This window comes from Elephas maximus, chromosome 11 (assembly GCF_024166365.1).
Source record: "Elephas maximus indicus isolate mEleMax1 chromosome 11, mEleMax1 primary haplotype, whole genome shotgun sequence".
Lineage (NCBI taxonomy): Eukaryota > Metazoa > Chordata > Mammalia > Proboscidea > Elephantidae > Elephas > Elephas maximus.
The window spans coordinates 92,638,911-92,654,959 of NC_064829.1; the positions used below are offsets into that span (position 1 = coordinate 92,638,911).

The 16,049-nt window shown below is 42.1% G+C and overlaps 1 pseudogene; it reads left to right on the forward strand.

Annotated features, from left to right (window-relative positions):
• LOC126086197 (leukocyte immunoglobulin-like receptor subfamily A member 5) overlaps positions 1 to 13,920 on the forward strand; it is a 70,133-nt pseudogene extending 56,213 nt beyond the window's left edge.
• The last annotated feature ends 2,129 nt before the right edge of the window (positions 13,921 to 16,049 follow it).

Here is a 16,049-nt window from a genome sequence, read left to right on the forward strand (position 1 = left end):
TTGGGGACAAGGAGGCCAGTTTCACCATGAACCCTGTTATGTCAGCCCGTGGGGGAGCCTACAGGTGTATGATTCACCCAGTATCTACCCCTACCTGTTGTCTCACCCAGTGACCCCTTGGAGCTTGTGGTCTCAGGTGAGGAGCCAAAGCCCCTGTCCTCCCTTTGTCCTGATGGTCAGTTCAGGTCCCCAACCCTAGGGAATATCTAGGCTATGATGGAAATGAGATGAGCAGAGAGGGATGTTCCCCAAGAGAGGATACAGCCTATGAGAGGGTGAACATAGACCAGGATCTTCCATCCTGTGACATCCCACTCCTGAAGTCTCAGACACAGCTATAGAAGAGAGAAAGATGGAATAAGATGTGGGTGAACATAAGAGGAAACGTGTGACTGAAATAGAGAAGAGAGAGGCTACCACACCCACTCACCTCCTTATGTCTCATCTCAGAATCAGAGCCTCTGAGTGTCTCAGCCCTGCATCACCAGGTCCTGATACCATGAGGGATCAGTAACACAGTCAAACCCAGGCTGAGAGAAGCTTCAAAACTCATCTCAATCCTGTTCCAAATACTCAGGGAAAGAGTCTGTTCCTAAGAGGAGCAGGGATGCGGGTGGGCATTAGGTTCAGGGCCATGTGGCTTCCAGGAACTCTGAGGACAAGGCAGTTGTTACCTCTGTGGTTGTCAGAGGATAGGGGGAGTCAGAGTCTGAACTGGAAGGAGGAAAGGGGTTGATGGGGTGGAGAAGAGCAGTGGTGCATACTTCCGCTCCTGTGCCAGGCCCAAGAAGAAATAGCAAGGGAGTTTAGTCTTTTCTTCTTCTTACATCAGTTTCCAGAAAGTCTTACAAAAATGAGATCGAGAGAAAGCCAGCCTCCCTTCTCTGTCCTGTCATACCTGGCCTGGCTCCAATGCACTAAACCCCTGAATCTCTGCTCACTCTTCTCTTCTTCCATCTCCTTACATTCCACGGTCATGGATTCCTTTTTATTGAAGAATAGACTGAGACCTTTCCTGGGGATCTGCTCTTCTTACATCCTGTGATGCTACTTGTCCGGGCCTTCACATGGCTCCTGCTCTGGCTTCCTCTCCTGTCTCTGAGATCAGCGAAAATGTCATCTCCAAGTTAGACCTTCACAGACGACACTGTTCAGAACAGACCTGACTCCATCTTACCTACTTTATTTCTTGTAATTAACAGAACCTATACTCTTTCTGGAAATGCTGACATAGTGGTTAAGAGCTACAGCTGCTAACCAAAAGGTCAAAAGTTAAAATCCACCAGGCGCTCCTTGGAAATCATATGGAGCAGTTTTACTCTGTTCTATAGGGTCGCTATGAGTGGGAATTGACTTGAAGGCAATGGGTTTGGTTTTTTGGTTTTTATACTCTTTCTGTTTGTGTGTCTACATATACATATCTATGTATTTACATACATACAGTTAAAATAGCCACTGTTCTATATTTATAAATTTGAGACTATTTATCTATACAGCCAATATTTTTCATGTCGTATATGTTTACAAGTGTGTTATAGGTCTTTCCAACTAGATTCGAATCTGAGAAAGCAGAAATATTTTCTTTATGACCCACTGAATTAACACCACTGTTTAGAAGTATGTGTTTGTGTGTGCGTGTATGTATATATGTACATATATATACATACACTAAGGAGCCCTGGTGACTCAGTTGTTAAGTGCTAGGCTGCTAACCAAAAGGTCGGCAGCTCAAACCCACCATTTGCTCCAGGTGTGGCAGTCTGCTTCCATAAAGATAACAGACTTGGAAACCCTATGGAGCAGCTCTACCCTATCCTATAGGGTTGCTGTGAAATGGAATCTATTTGACTCATCAAGGTATTGCTGACTATATGAACAAAAAACTAATGAAAGAAAGTGGATGATTAAAAGTCCGATAAAGATTAAAATACAAACCGAAGAAGAAGAGGAACTGGCAGAGGATGAGTGAAGGGGACACAGCCCCAGACTTCCATTCCTTTGTGACCCTGACATTTAGGAGTACCTGACAACCCAACCCCTCATCCATGGATCCTGGGTCACCATCTGTTGAATAAGTAGAAACTCATCATCAGGGGATTAAGCTTATGTAGTCCTGTGCTACAGGTTGAACTGAGAGCATACATGAGCTCAATCATTTCCAAACTAGGAGATCATTTTTCTTGTCACACCTGAGCTTTTGAGGCACAGCCTAACTCTGTTCTGCTGTGACTCAGAAACCAGGTCTCAATTCAAAGAAGACAGGAAGCCAGGAAAAATCAAAAGAGGAAGCCATAGGGAACCTGACCACAGCAGGACTTCGAAGGGCTCATTAAGGAACCACATAAAAATCATGACATGAGAAGGGAGAGTATATAGGAACACACAATCCAGAGGAAAGGCCAAGTGTGAGTCTCAACTCCTGACCAACCTCCTCTATTTTTGTTTGATAGAAGCAGCTGATACCATCAGTACATCACTAGACAGGTCAGACTCGAAGAGTGGTGAGTAAGGAGAAACTCTCGGTTATGGGCCTGGGAACAAACAAGGAACACGGCCTGTCAAGGTGAGGTGGGTGTCCTGGATGGACATCCAGGACCCCTAGGGCGATTTGGCCTATGATGCCTTCTGTGACCTCTTTGTCAACATTTCCTAGCTTCAAACTCCCAAGATTACCCAGTGGAGAATCTCATATGGATTGCCATGGCTGGCTTGATCCTGGTGGTCCTTGGAGTTCTGCTATCTCAGGCATGAAAGGGCCAAAGAAGGCCCAAGATGCAGCCAGGAGGTAAACATAAGAGAGAAAAAAGTCACCAGAGTGGCAGACTCTTGGGAAAATTGATATGCCAGGACTTTCCAGAAGAAAACCTGGATCAATTTCTGTGTGAACTCTATGCTGAGAATCTCAAGACAGAATAAACATCGTACAGGTTCAGGGACAATGTCCGGGGTGTTCCTGTACAGGACTCTGCCAACATTAAACTGTGGTTTTTCTGTCCCTACTGTTGTTGACTTTCCTTGACTGGCTTTCCTTCTTTTCCCGTTCCTATAACATAAAGGTATATCCCAAAAGGCAGATTTGGATCCACACTTCTATATATCCTATGCTCTGGTTCACTTTAATGTAATACATTTCTCTTTATTTCTAATTACCAGATTCTCCAATGCGTGCTGAGTCTCCAACTCTTTAGCTCAGAGTAAGGAACCTGTTTTAAAAAAACAAAATAAATGGGTAAAAGCCAGACTCTAGCCTGGAAAAGATAAACCCAAGGCAGTGCCCTAACACCTTGGCTTGAACCCACAAGCCCTTTACACTTCATCAGATGCTATCTGAAGTAGTTCCCCAGAAATTAAAATATATATATATATACTAGTGTTTGAAGTGACAGCCCAGTGGTGTGCTGGTAAAGCTGATCTCTGGAAAAAGTAAAAACTCAGATTTGTGATATTTTTGTGGCAATTGCCAATTTCTGTGCTGATTGTACTCTCTGTCCAACTTCAAGTTTGCAGTGTGATTTCCTGGAATGCAGAGTTGGGAATGAAGCACAGAATTGTCTTTCTTAGGCAAGTATAAGCCAACTGGAGCACAACACTCTGACAGTCCATATGTTATCTATGTCCTTTGCTATTTTAACGGTAATAGCAATTTCTACCTCAATATTATGGCACGGTTTCAATGAAATTATAATACCAAATTCTTCACACATCTACATGACAAGCAAAAGAAAAAAATGACAATATCAATTGTGGGGGAGAATATTGAACACAGATAATTCCAATGAATTACAATTCCTTCAACTAATTTGGGAAGTAGGTTCTAATTACCAATTAAATAGCGGAAACAGAGAGGTACGACCATTGAATATGTTCCTAGAGAAAAATGTGTACACAGCACAAGGATGTATTCATAAGAACATTGACAGGAGTGTCACTCATAAATACATCCAACTCTGATTTCTAAAATGTTAATTGCATCCCGTATATGCAGCATTGTTATGCAATACACGCTGTGGACATAATTCCACCTCAGCTGTCTCCTTGCTTCTGACTTCCTGCAGATGTCTCTGAGTTAAGGAAAGAGTAGGAGGGAAGACTTGTGAGGGAAAAGAGACGGGAAGGTAAGAGAGGAGTCCTGACCTTTTCTCCCCACTCTGGTTGTGTCCCTGAAGAAAAAAGTCTGAGGAGGACAGGCAGATAGATCACCAGGAGAGCTCTCTTTTGTCCACCATGCCCCACACTTAACACCTCTACTTGGCTTACAATTCTTGGCCTCTCCATTCATGCCTGTGGCTGAGGATTGCAGGGGGTGATTTACGCCCAGTTGAACTCCAGGACCCTTACGAAAGGATCACTGTACGAGCCTCCCCACAGCCCACATAGATCTCAACTGAGTTCAATGAATAGACAGCCCCATCTGTACACTAAGGCCAGAGCTGTCACCACCCTTGCCCTTTAAAGATACAGGAGGTTCCCTGGGACCAAGCTCCACTCTGGTCTTTTTTTTTTTTTTTTTCTGGTCTTATAGGTATTCCTAATCAGGAAACATTCCTGCAAACCACAGTTAAAGTCTCTAGATCCTACATAAAAGCACAGCTGATGAAAGGTTCAGATTTTAATGCTCACACAACATGGATGAATCACAACCACTCTATGCAAATGAAAGAAGCAAGACCCAGGAAAGCAACACTTTATGATCCCATTTTTATGCAATTCTGAGACAAGAAAAACTAAGCTACCCTGATAAAAATCGTACCTGTGGTTGCATCTAGAGGAAAGTATTGTTTTGTTCACAGGAACTGGATTCATTACAAGGCCATGGAGATATGGGACAGTTAGGAGTGACACCAGACTTGAAACAACAGACAAGAATAAATCCTCATTTTCATGTTCTCTTCTTGCAGGCCAGAGTCAAGAGATAATTTAATTTTTAAAATGCCACTCCTTTAATTCTAAGATGTCTTCTTTTCCAGAGCATTACATTTGGACAGTCTGTCTAAATCCACTAGATCCAAGGTCACATCAGGGGAGGACATGACCCTTCCCATATGCAGAACTTGGGAACAGCTTTGCCTCAACCGAAAAAGGAGGCTTTGCAATCACAGTCCCAGGTTGTGCATCCTCAGCCCTACTTAACCTGGACAGACACTTTGTCATACTGTATTTTTAACGATGAATCCTCCAGATATGATGAGCATCCAAATATCATGGGACTTGGTGACAGGAATTGAGGAGCCCCTAGAGTGAATAATTTGTCTCTCCTGGGATACGGGGTATCTTGTTCCCTTTTACTGGGAAGACCCAAAAATATACAGGAGAAGCAAGAAAAGGAGAGGGGAAACATTGAACCAGGTCCTTAGAATGATGGTAATAGGAGATGCATCTCCTCTCCAGCTACCTCCCAGGGACCCTCCCTCTTGATGTGCAGATTGTATCTTCTTCAAGCAAGTGGGTCAGAGAAAGCTCCTGATGAGCTGAGATGGGGGGAGTAGAGATGATCACAATTCCTCACTCATCACTAGGATCACAGAGGGCAACCGCCTCTTATACATTGACTCAGATCTCACAGCTGGTGAGTAACGTGGCCTCTAAGTTCAGAGCAGGGACTACAGAGGGCTCCGAATCAAAGAACTCAGGTCAATGGAGACATTATGATTTAGTGCAGAAGAAAGGAGCTACGTTTATGGAAAATGTGGCCTCAGTGCTGGCTCACCACACCCCTGAGAGCAAGATGGTGTTGTTCTCCATTCCACAAAGAAAGGAAAGGGCAGGTGGCTCGGGGTGGAAATGGGACTTGTGAAGTTACCATCAGTGATAATCAGTAAGGATGTGCTGGGCTCAGGTCAGAAAATTTGGGAAGAAAGACATAGGGAAGAACAGGTGAGCAGCACCAGGAATCACTGAAGAATTCCTGGGGCAGGAGAGGAGCTCCTGCACATGAGAGAGTCCTGCTTTTCCTCCTCGCATTCTGCTAATTCCTTCCTTAGTTTCCCTAACACCCCAAAATTGTAGATTGTATTAATTTATAAATTCTTTTTAATTCTGGGTAAAATTCTTTATCAGATACATGTTTTGCAAGTATTTTCTCCCATCTTCACGTTTGTCTTTTCATTTTCTAGAGAGTAAAAGTTTGCACGTTTGTCTTTTCATTTTCTAGAGAGTAAAAGTTTGTAATTTTGACAAAGTCAAAGTTATTCATTTTTTAGGGGTTGTGTTTTCGGTGTCATATCTAAGAAATCTTTTCCTAATCTAAGGTCAAGAAGATATTCTTCTATGAGCTTTATAGTTGTACTTTTACATTTGTATCTATAACTGATTTTGCTTTATTTTGTATATGGTATGAGGTAGGGTCAATGTATCTTTTTTTCAAAGAATATTTATTTCAATATAATTCATTTAAAAAATGCCTGGTTCCCATTGAATTATTAGACACATGGAGGAAAAAAAATGAACATACATATGTGGTTCTACTTTAGGAACCTCTATTATAATCTACTGGCCTGTCTATCATTACAAAAATATCACTTAGTTTTGGTTATAGTAACTTTTTACAAAGTATTGAAATGAGGTACTGTGAATCCTTTAATGTTATCCTTTTTTTTTCCCCCAAATTACTTTTACTCTTAAATGTCCTTTGTATGGCCATATTAGTTTAAGCACCAACTCGATGCTTTCAATAAGAAACCAACTGGAATTTTCATTGGAATTTTATTGAATGCATAGATTAATTTGTAAAGAAACAGACCCCTCAACAAAATTACATTTTCTAGCTCCTGAATATATTGTACCTTTCCATTTAAGTTTTCTTCAATCTCTGTCGGGAATATTTTCTAGTGTTCATATTTAAGTCTTGAGCATATTTCATTAAATTTATTCCTAAGTATTTCATGCTTTTTCTGTAAATACAAATGGTATATTTATTTCAACTTCCAGTTGTATGTTGTTAATGTATACGTTTCAATTGGTTTTTTTACATATTAACCTTGCATCCTATAAACTTGATATATTCACTTATTGTAATAGTTTGATTATAGATTCCTTATGACTTTCTATGCAGATGATACTGTAATTGGAGAAGAAATCTGTTTTGTTTATTCTTTATCAGGGTTTATGCCCCCCATGCATCTGTCAGTTTGTCTTACTGTGGGGGCTGTGTGTTGCTGTGATGCTAGAAGCTATGCCATGGTATTCAAATACCAGCAGGGTCACCCATGGTGGACAGGTTTCAGCAGAATTTCCAGACTGAGACAGACAAGGAAGAAGGACCCGGCAGTCTACTTCTAAAAAGAATTAACCAGTGAAAACCTTGTGAATAGCAATGGAACATTGTCTGATATAGTGCCAGAAGACGAGTCCTTCAGGATGGGATACACTCAGAAGATGGCTAGGGAAGAACTGCCTCCAAGTAAAGTCAACCTTAATGACATGGATGGAGTCAAGCTTTCAGAACCTTCATTTGCTGATGTAGCATAACCCAAAATGAGAAGAAACAGCTGCAAACATCCATTAATAATTGGAACATGAACGTATGAAGTATGAATCTAGGAAAATTGGAAATCCTCAAAAAATGAAATGGAATGCATAAACATTGATATCCTAGGAATTAGTGAACTGAAATGGACTGGTATTGGCCATTTTGAATCATACAATCATATGGTCAGCTATGCTGGGAATGACAACTTGAAGAGGAGTGGCATTGCACTCATCCTCAAAAAGAACATTTCAAGATCTATCCTGAGGTACAACCCTGTCAGTGATTGGATAATATCCATATGCCTATAAGGAAGACCAGTTAATATGACTATTATTGAAATTTATTCACCAACCACTAAGGCCAAAAATGAAGAAATTGAAGATTTTTACCAACTTCTGCAGTCTAAAATTGATCAAGCATGCAATCAGGATGCATCAATAATTACTGGCGATTGAAACTCAAAAGCTGGAAACAAAGAAGAAGAATTGGTACCTGGAAAATAAGGCTTTGGTGATAGAAATGATGCCAGAGACAGCATGATAGAATTTTGTAAGACAAACAACTTCTTCATTGCAAATACTTTTTTTCACCAATGTAAAAGCCAGCGCTACATGTGGACCTTGCCAGATGGAATGCACAGGAATCAAATCACTACATCTGTGAAAAGAGACAATGGAAAAGCTCAATATCATCAGTCAGAACAAGCCCAGGGCCCGACTGTGGAACGGACCATCTATTGTTCATATGCAAGTTCAAGTTGAAGCTGAAGAAAATCAGAACAAGTCCACAAGAGCCAATGTACAACCTTGAGAATATCCCACCTTAATTTAGAGACCATCACAAGAATAGATTTGCTTTGAACATTAATGACAGAAGACCAGATAAGTTGTGGAACAACATCAAAGACATCATACATAAAGAAAGCAAGAAGTCATTAAAAAGAAAAAAACAAAATGAATGTCAGAAGAGACTCTGAAACTTGTTCTTGAATGTCTAGTAGCTAAAACAAAGGGAAGAAATGATGACGTAAAGGAACAGAAGATTTCAAAGGTCCGCTCAAGAAGACAAAGTAAAGTATTATAATGAAATGTGGGAAGACCTGGAGTTAGAAAACCAAACACCTTTGGCATTTCTCAAACTGAAAGAACTGAAGAAAAAATTCAAGCCTCGAGCTGAAATATTGAAGGACTTTACAGAGAAAATATTAAACAATGCAGGAAGCAACAAAAGAAGATGGAAGGAATACACAGAGTCACTATGCCAAAATGAACTGGTTGACATTCAACCACTTCAGTAGGTAGGATATGATCAGGAACCCATGATGAAGGAAGAAGTCTAAGCTGAACTGAAGGTATTGGTGAAAAACGAGACTCCAGGAATTGATGGAATATCAATTGAGATATTTCGACAAATGGATGCAGCGCTGAAAGTATTCACTCATCTTTGCCAAGAAATTTGGAAGACAGCTACCTGGCCAACCAACTGGAAGAGATCCATATTTATGCCTAACCCAAAGAAAGGTGATCCAGCTGAATGCAGATATTATCAAACAATACCATTAATATTATACACAAGTAAAATTTTGCTGAAAATGCAGCTGCAGCAGTATATCGACAGGGAACCGCCAAAAATTCAAGCTGGATTCAGAAGACGACCTGGAACCAGGGATATAATTGCTGATGTGAGATGGATCCTGGTTGAAAGCAGAGAATACCGGAAAGATGTTTGCCTATGTTTTATTGACTGTGCAAAAGCTTTCATCTGTGTGGATCATAATGAAGTATGGATAACCTTGCAAAGAATGGGAATTCCACAACACTTAATTGTGCTCATGAGGAACCTGTACATACACCAAGTTGTTCTGTCATTCAAACAGAACAAGAGGATACTGCATGGTTCAAAGTAATTAAAGGAGTGTGTCAGGGCCGTTTCCTTTCACCATAGCTAGTCAGTCTGTATTCTGATCAAATAATCTGAGAAGCTGGACTATATGAGGAAGAACAGGTCATCAGGACTGGAAGAAGACTGATTAACAACCTTCATTATGCAGATGACACAACCTTGTCTGCTGAAAGTGAAGAGGACTTGAAGCACTTGCTGATGAAGATCAAATACCACAGCCTTCAGTATGGGTTACTTGTCAATATAAAGAAAACAAAAATCCTCCCAACTGGACTGACGAGCAACATCATGATAAATGGAGAAAAGATTGAAGTTGGCAAGGATTTCATTTTACTTGGATCCACAATCAACATCCATGGAAGCAGCAGTCAAGAAATCAAAAGACCCATTGCACTGGGCAAATCTGCTACAAAAGGCCTCTTTGACGTGTTGAAAAGCAAAGATGTCACCTTGAAGACTAAGATGTGTGTCATGGATTGAATTGTGTCCCCCCAAAATATGTGTCAACCTGGCTAGGTCATGATTCCCTTGTATGATTGTCTACCATTTTATCTTCTGATGTGATTTCCCGATATGTTGTAAATCCTATCACTATGATATAATAAGATGGATTATCAGCAATTATACTGATGAGGTATACAAGATTAGGTACTGTCTTAAGACAACCTCTTGAGATATAAAAGAGAATGAGCAGAGAGACATGGGGAACTCATACCACCAAGAAAGCAGAGCCAGGAGTAGAGCGCCTCCTTTGGACCTGAGGTTCCTGCACTGAGATGTTCCCAGACCAAGAGAAGACTGCTGACAAGGACCTTCCTCCAGAGCCGACAGAGACAGAAGCCCTCCCCTGGAGCCAGTGCCCTGAACCTGGACTTCTAGCCTACTGGACTATGAGAAAATAATCTTCTCTTTGTTAAACCCATCCACTTGTGGTATTTCTGTTATAGCAGGACTAGATGACTAAGACAGGGCACCTGACCATGGTGTTTTCAATCGTCTCATATGCATGGGAAAACTGGACAATGAATAAGGAAGACCAAAGAATTTACACTTTTGAATTGTGGTGTTGGTTAAGAATATTGAATATACCATGGACTGCCAAAAGAATGAACAAATCTGCCCTGGAAGAAGTACAACCAGAATGCTCCTTAGAAGCAAGGATGCCCAGACTAAGTCTCACATACTTTGGACATGTTACCAGGAGGGATCATTCCCTGGAGAAAGACATCACGCTTGGTAAAGTACAGGGTCATTGAAAAAGAGGAAGACCTCAAGGAGGTGGATTGACACAGTGGCTGCAACAGTGGCCTCAACAGTGGCCTCAAGCATAACAATAATTGTGAGGATGGTGCAGAGCTGGGCAGTGTTTTGTTCCGTTGTACATTAAAAAAAAAAAAAAAAATTTTTTTTTTTTTTTTTGTACATAGGGTCACTATAAGTCAAAACCAACTGGATGGCACCTAACAACAAACAACAGCCTTTATGCGTTTTGCATCTTTTCATAGCCATATTGCACAGGCAATAACATCTAGTATAATGTTAAATGATTGAACCTTAATAAAAATTTGGCTCAGTAGCAAATTCTAAACTCATAATTAACTTCTTGAAAATATTTTTCCAATATCTTCTGGGACCATTTTTTGCTTTGAGAAAATCCAGTCCCAACAAGTTTCTCAGTCTACTGAGGGTAAATTGCCTTTTCTCTACAAAGTAACTTTGGGATTATTCTTAAAGCTTCACCTTGATTTTCCTCACTTTATCATCAAGGATGTGGATATAGTTTTCATCTTTAAATTTATACATCTTAGGACATAGCTGGTCTTTCTTTATCTCTATGAAATGTTTGACCATGTATCTCCTGGTCTTTTGCCAGACATTAATCTCATTCTTTCCTTCTGACACTCACAAGAGATACACATTGGTCCTTCTCAGCTCATAACCCATGTATCTTAATTTTCTATTTATCTTAATATTGTAAGCTCAGCGCTGCCCATGGTCTGCATGAGTGAGGAGCATTCGGAATGAGGTGTTACACCTTCCCACTTCATCTAGGCCCCTGACCCCTCCCTGCCCTATGAGAACCCTGAGCTTCCACTCCTGCTCCACACAGAGGTAGAAACCTCTGCCCTAATGACCACCTTCTGTTCCCAGTTAACACTGACCACTCGGTTTTGTCTGTGTTCTTTGATATGCCTCTCTTTCCATTTTGTGAAATTTCATTTCTCTTTTTCTACATATGACTGTGATATTCTGCATATTTCAGTATTACACACAGCATTTCTTGATGTTCAGAGAAGCTAGGGTCTCTGGAGTAGGCACTGCGATTCTCCACTTTGACTGTGGAGACCAACACCAGGATCCTCTCTCACATGCATTGATCTAGTCAAGAAATTAACAAGGATTGAGCCCCTCCATGTCCAGGCATCACTGGCCCCCACAACCACTCTGAGGAGTGAGGTTCATTACAATATGGTCCAGTAAGGAAAATGAGGCTAAGAGCAGAAATATTACTACTCAGTATCACATAGGAAGTGCATGGCAGACCAGGAATTAAATAAAAATCAAATTTGCCCTCAAAAAAACTCACTGCCTGTAAATCTTGAAGACAGAGCTGCAATATGAGAAAGGGAGCGCTGCCTGAGGACACAAGCATCACTGAAGAGGAAGAAATGACTAAGAAGTTTGTTTTCAGGGAGATGGAGGGAAAGATTCTATTTCTAAGAAAAATGGAAAGTTTCGAAGAGGACTTTTATTAGGAAAAAAAAAATTCACAGTCGGGGATAGAAAGGTTATGTTTTCTCCCACATTTCCCTGTACTTCCCCTTTTACCCACAGCCACAGTGTAACTAGAGTTTAACTGAATTGTTGTGAAGGTTTGCCTCTGTGGATCTGAGCTCTGCAGGGCAGAGTATGAATCTGTGTCTTCCTGCAGCAACTCCAGGGACTGGCTTGACAACTGGCAACAGTAAGGGCCCAGTAATGACACGTTGACATATGCGCTGAAGGAGTGAAGGAGATCCCCACTGGGGGAGGCTCTGAGAAGGGAGATGACATCTCCTTGGTCACACTCAGTCTGGGAGGGGCCAAATCAGGATTGGCACTAGGGGCCGTTGGCTGCTATGTCTGGGACCTCTTGAGATGAGTGAAAATCAGGCCAAGAGTGGTTGGAGTCTGACGTCATTTCTGCCTGAAATGTCTCCAGAGCCGGGTGCCAACTCACACCCTAGCCCTGGGGAACTGAAAGCCAGGCCCCTGGGGAGGGACTATTCCTTTTCCTGTGTCAGGGGTCCCTGGAGGCCAAGAAGTGCCATCTAGATAGAGAAGCTGTGGGGTAGGACCCAGCCTCCAAGTACTCACACCATGTGTGTCTGTTAGTGCTGCTGAGAATCATGGTCTCATCTATCTGCATAAATATAGAGCAAGGAGGTACCAAGACCACCACCCTTATGGTCCTGCTCTGCCTCAGTGAGATTTCGAGAGGGAAAAGGGAAACACTAGTCCAGGAGGGGCCCCTGGACCACAGCTTCAGTAGGTCCAAAGGGAGGCAAAGTTCTGCTCAGGCTCAGGTGATGAATTTCTCACCCGGATCTCTCTTCTAGGGCTGAGTCTAGTCCTGAAGACCCAAGTGCAGCCAGATGAGTCCTTCCCCAGGTTTCCCAGGTCCCACCTCATCAGGCAGCACAAGGTGCAACCACCGGACAGCTGAGGATGGAATACAGTAGCTTTTGGCTAATTGATGGAGAAAGTCCCTAGGAGGATCTTGCATCTGAGAGCTGGGAAAACTGAGGGGTGGGGAATTTGGGGACTCCAGATGCCGATTTCCTTCCATGGACCCTCTCCAAACCTACCACCTGATCTGAGCCAGGCCCTGTGATCACCTGAGGGAGGCTAGTGACCACCTGGTGTCAGGGGTCCCTGGGAGCCAAGAAGTGCCATCTGGGTAGAGAGCAAAACCCCCAGTGCCCTGGGACACTCAGAACAAACCAGAGCCCAGGAACAAGGCCAAGTTCTCCATTTCACTCATGACAGACCCCTGTGCAGGGTGATATCACTGTTACTACCTGAACCACACTGGCTGGTCAGTGCGCAGTGACCCCGTGGAGCTGGAGGTGAAAACTGAGAAAACACTCAGGGACGCAGCCTTACTCTCTGCTCTTTAGGAAGGCAGTCTTCTCTCAGGGGTGCCTCCCCTCTGTCACAGCTCAACCCTAGGTGATATGGGAGAGGAGTGAGCCCCTATTTAACACTTCTTCCTCCTTCTCTCCTAGGAGCCTACAGCAAACTCATCCTCTCAGCCCTACCAAGCCGTGTGGTGACCTCAGGAGGAAATGTGACCCTTCATGTGGTTCATGGCAGAAACTTGATGGGTTTGTTCTAAGAAAGGAGAACACAAAGTCTTCTGGACTCTGGACTCACACCCACATTCCAGTCGGCATTCCCAGGCCCTCTTCCCTGTGGGCCTCTTGACCCCCAGCCACAGGTGGACATGCATATTCTGTGGATATTGCAAGACAACTTTCTATGTGTGGTCACGCCCATCGACAACCTAGAGGTCCTGGTCTCAGGTTGTTAGGTGCCATCGAGTCAGTTTTGACCCATAGCATCTTAGTGCAAAAGAATGAAACACTACCCAGTCCTGAGCCATCCCCATGATCATTGTTGTGCTTGACAGCCACTGTGTCAATCCATTTCCTTGAGGTTCTTCCTTTTTTTTCGATGACCCTGCACTTTACCAAGCATGATGTCCTTCTCCAGGGACTGATCCCTCCTGATAACATGTCCAAAGTATGTGGGACAAAGTCTCACCATCTTCGCTTCTAAGGATCATTCTGGCTGTACTTTCTCCAAAACAGATTTGTTCATTCTTTTGGCGGTTCATGGTATATTCACTATTCTTCACCAACACCATAATTCAAAGGCATCAATTCTTTGGTCTTCCTTATTCATTGTCCAGCTTTCACATGCATATGGGGTGATTGAAAACACCACGGCTTGGGTCAGGCGGACCTTAGTCTTCTTTATAACACTCTGAAGAGGTCTTTTGCAGCAGATTTGCCTAATGCAATGCATCTTTTGATCTCTTGACTGCTGCTTCCATGACTGTTGATTGTGGATCCAAGTAAAATGAAATCCTTGCCAACTTCAAACTTTTCTCCATTTGTCATGATGTTGTTTATTGGTTCAGTTGTCAGAATTTTTGTTTTCTTTATGCTGAGTTGTAATCCATACTGAAGGTTGTGGTCTTTAATCTTAATCAGCAAGTGCTTCAAGTCCTCTTCACTTTCAGCAAGCAAGGTTGTGTTTCCTGAATAACAAAGGTTGTTAAAGAGTCTTCCTCCAATCCTGATGCCCTGTTCTACCTTATATAGTCCAGCTTCTCAGATTATTTGCTCAGCATACAGATTAAATAAGTATGATGAAAGGATACAACCCTGATGCACACCTTTCCTGACTTTAAACCACACAGTACCCCCTTGTTCTGTTCAAACGACTGCCTCTTGGTCTATGTACAGGCTCCTCATGAGCACAAGTAAGTGTTCTGGAATTCATTCTTCACAATGTTACCCATAATTTGTTATGATCCACAAAGTCAAATGCCTTTGCGTAGTCAATAAAATACAGGGAAACATCTTTCTGGAGCTGGCCCCCTGAATTTGGACTTCTGACTTCCTAGACTGTGAGAGAATAAATTTCTGCTTGTTAATGTCTCCCACTTGTGTTATTTCTGTTTTAACAGCACCAGATAACTAAGGCAGAAATGATGGAAATGAGGAGAGCCCTGGGGGTGGTTCCTCCAAGAGGAGGAACTAGCCTGTGAGAGGGTAAACATAAACCAGGATGTTCCACCCATTCCTGAGGTCTCAAACAAGGCTAAATGTTGATACAGGGCTGGAATAAGATGTGAGTGAATCCAGGAGGAAACATATTTATACTGAAGTGGGAGAAGACAGAGGATCCCACAACCATTTCCCTCATGATGTCTTCATCTCAGAATCAGAAACTCTGGGTGTTCCAACCCTTTCCCGTATGATTCTGGCCCATGGCTGGTGAATAACACAGTCAGTCCCAGGCCATGAGAAGTTTCTAAACTTGTCTCAGTTCAGATCCCAATACTCAGTGAAGAAGTCTATTCACAGAGGAGCAGGGAGGAGGGTGGACTTTAAGGTCAGAGCTGTGTAGCTCCTTGTCTGGGTCTTCACTTGGCTCCTGATCTGTCTCCCTATCCTTTCTGGAATCAACTTAAATGTCATCACCAAGTGAGACCTTCACTGATGACACTGTTCAAACAGACCTGCCTCCATCTTACTTTACATCATGTAGTTATCGTAACATATACTGCATAAATCCTCCCTTTCTTTTTAAATAAATATGTATGAAGTATGTATGTATCAGTTTTTAGAAATATTTACAGGATATACATAGTTGAGACTGTCCATGTAATATTTTTTATTAGGGTATGTGTTTACATGTGTGTTATTGGTCTTCCCAATTAAATTTAACTCCAACAAAGCAGAAATATGGTTTTTATGGCCCACTGACATAACACTATCATTTAGAAAAATATATATACATATGTCTTTGCATGTGTATGTATATATATATATACATGTGCATGTGTGTGTCTGTGTGTGTATACATATATATGTATATAATCTCTCAAGGTAGGTATTCCTAATTA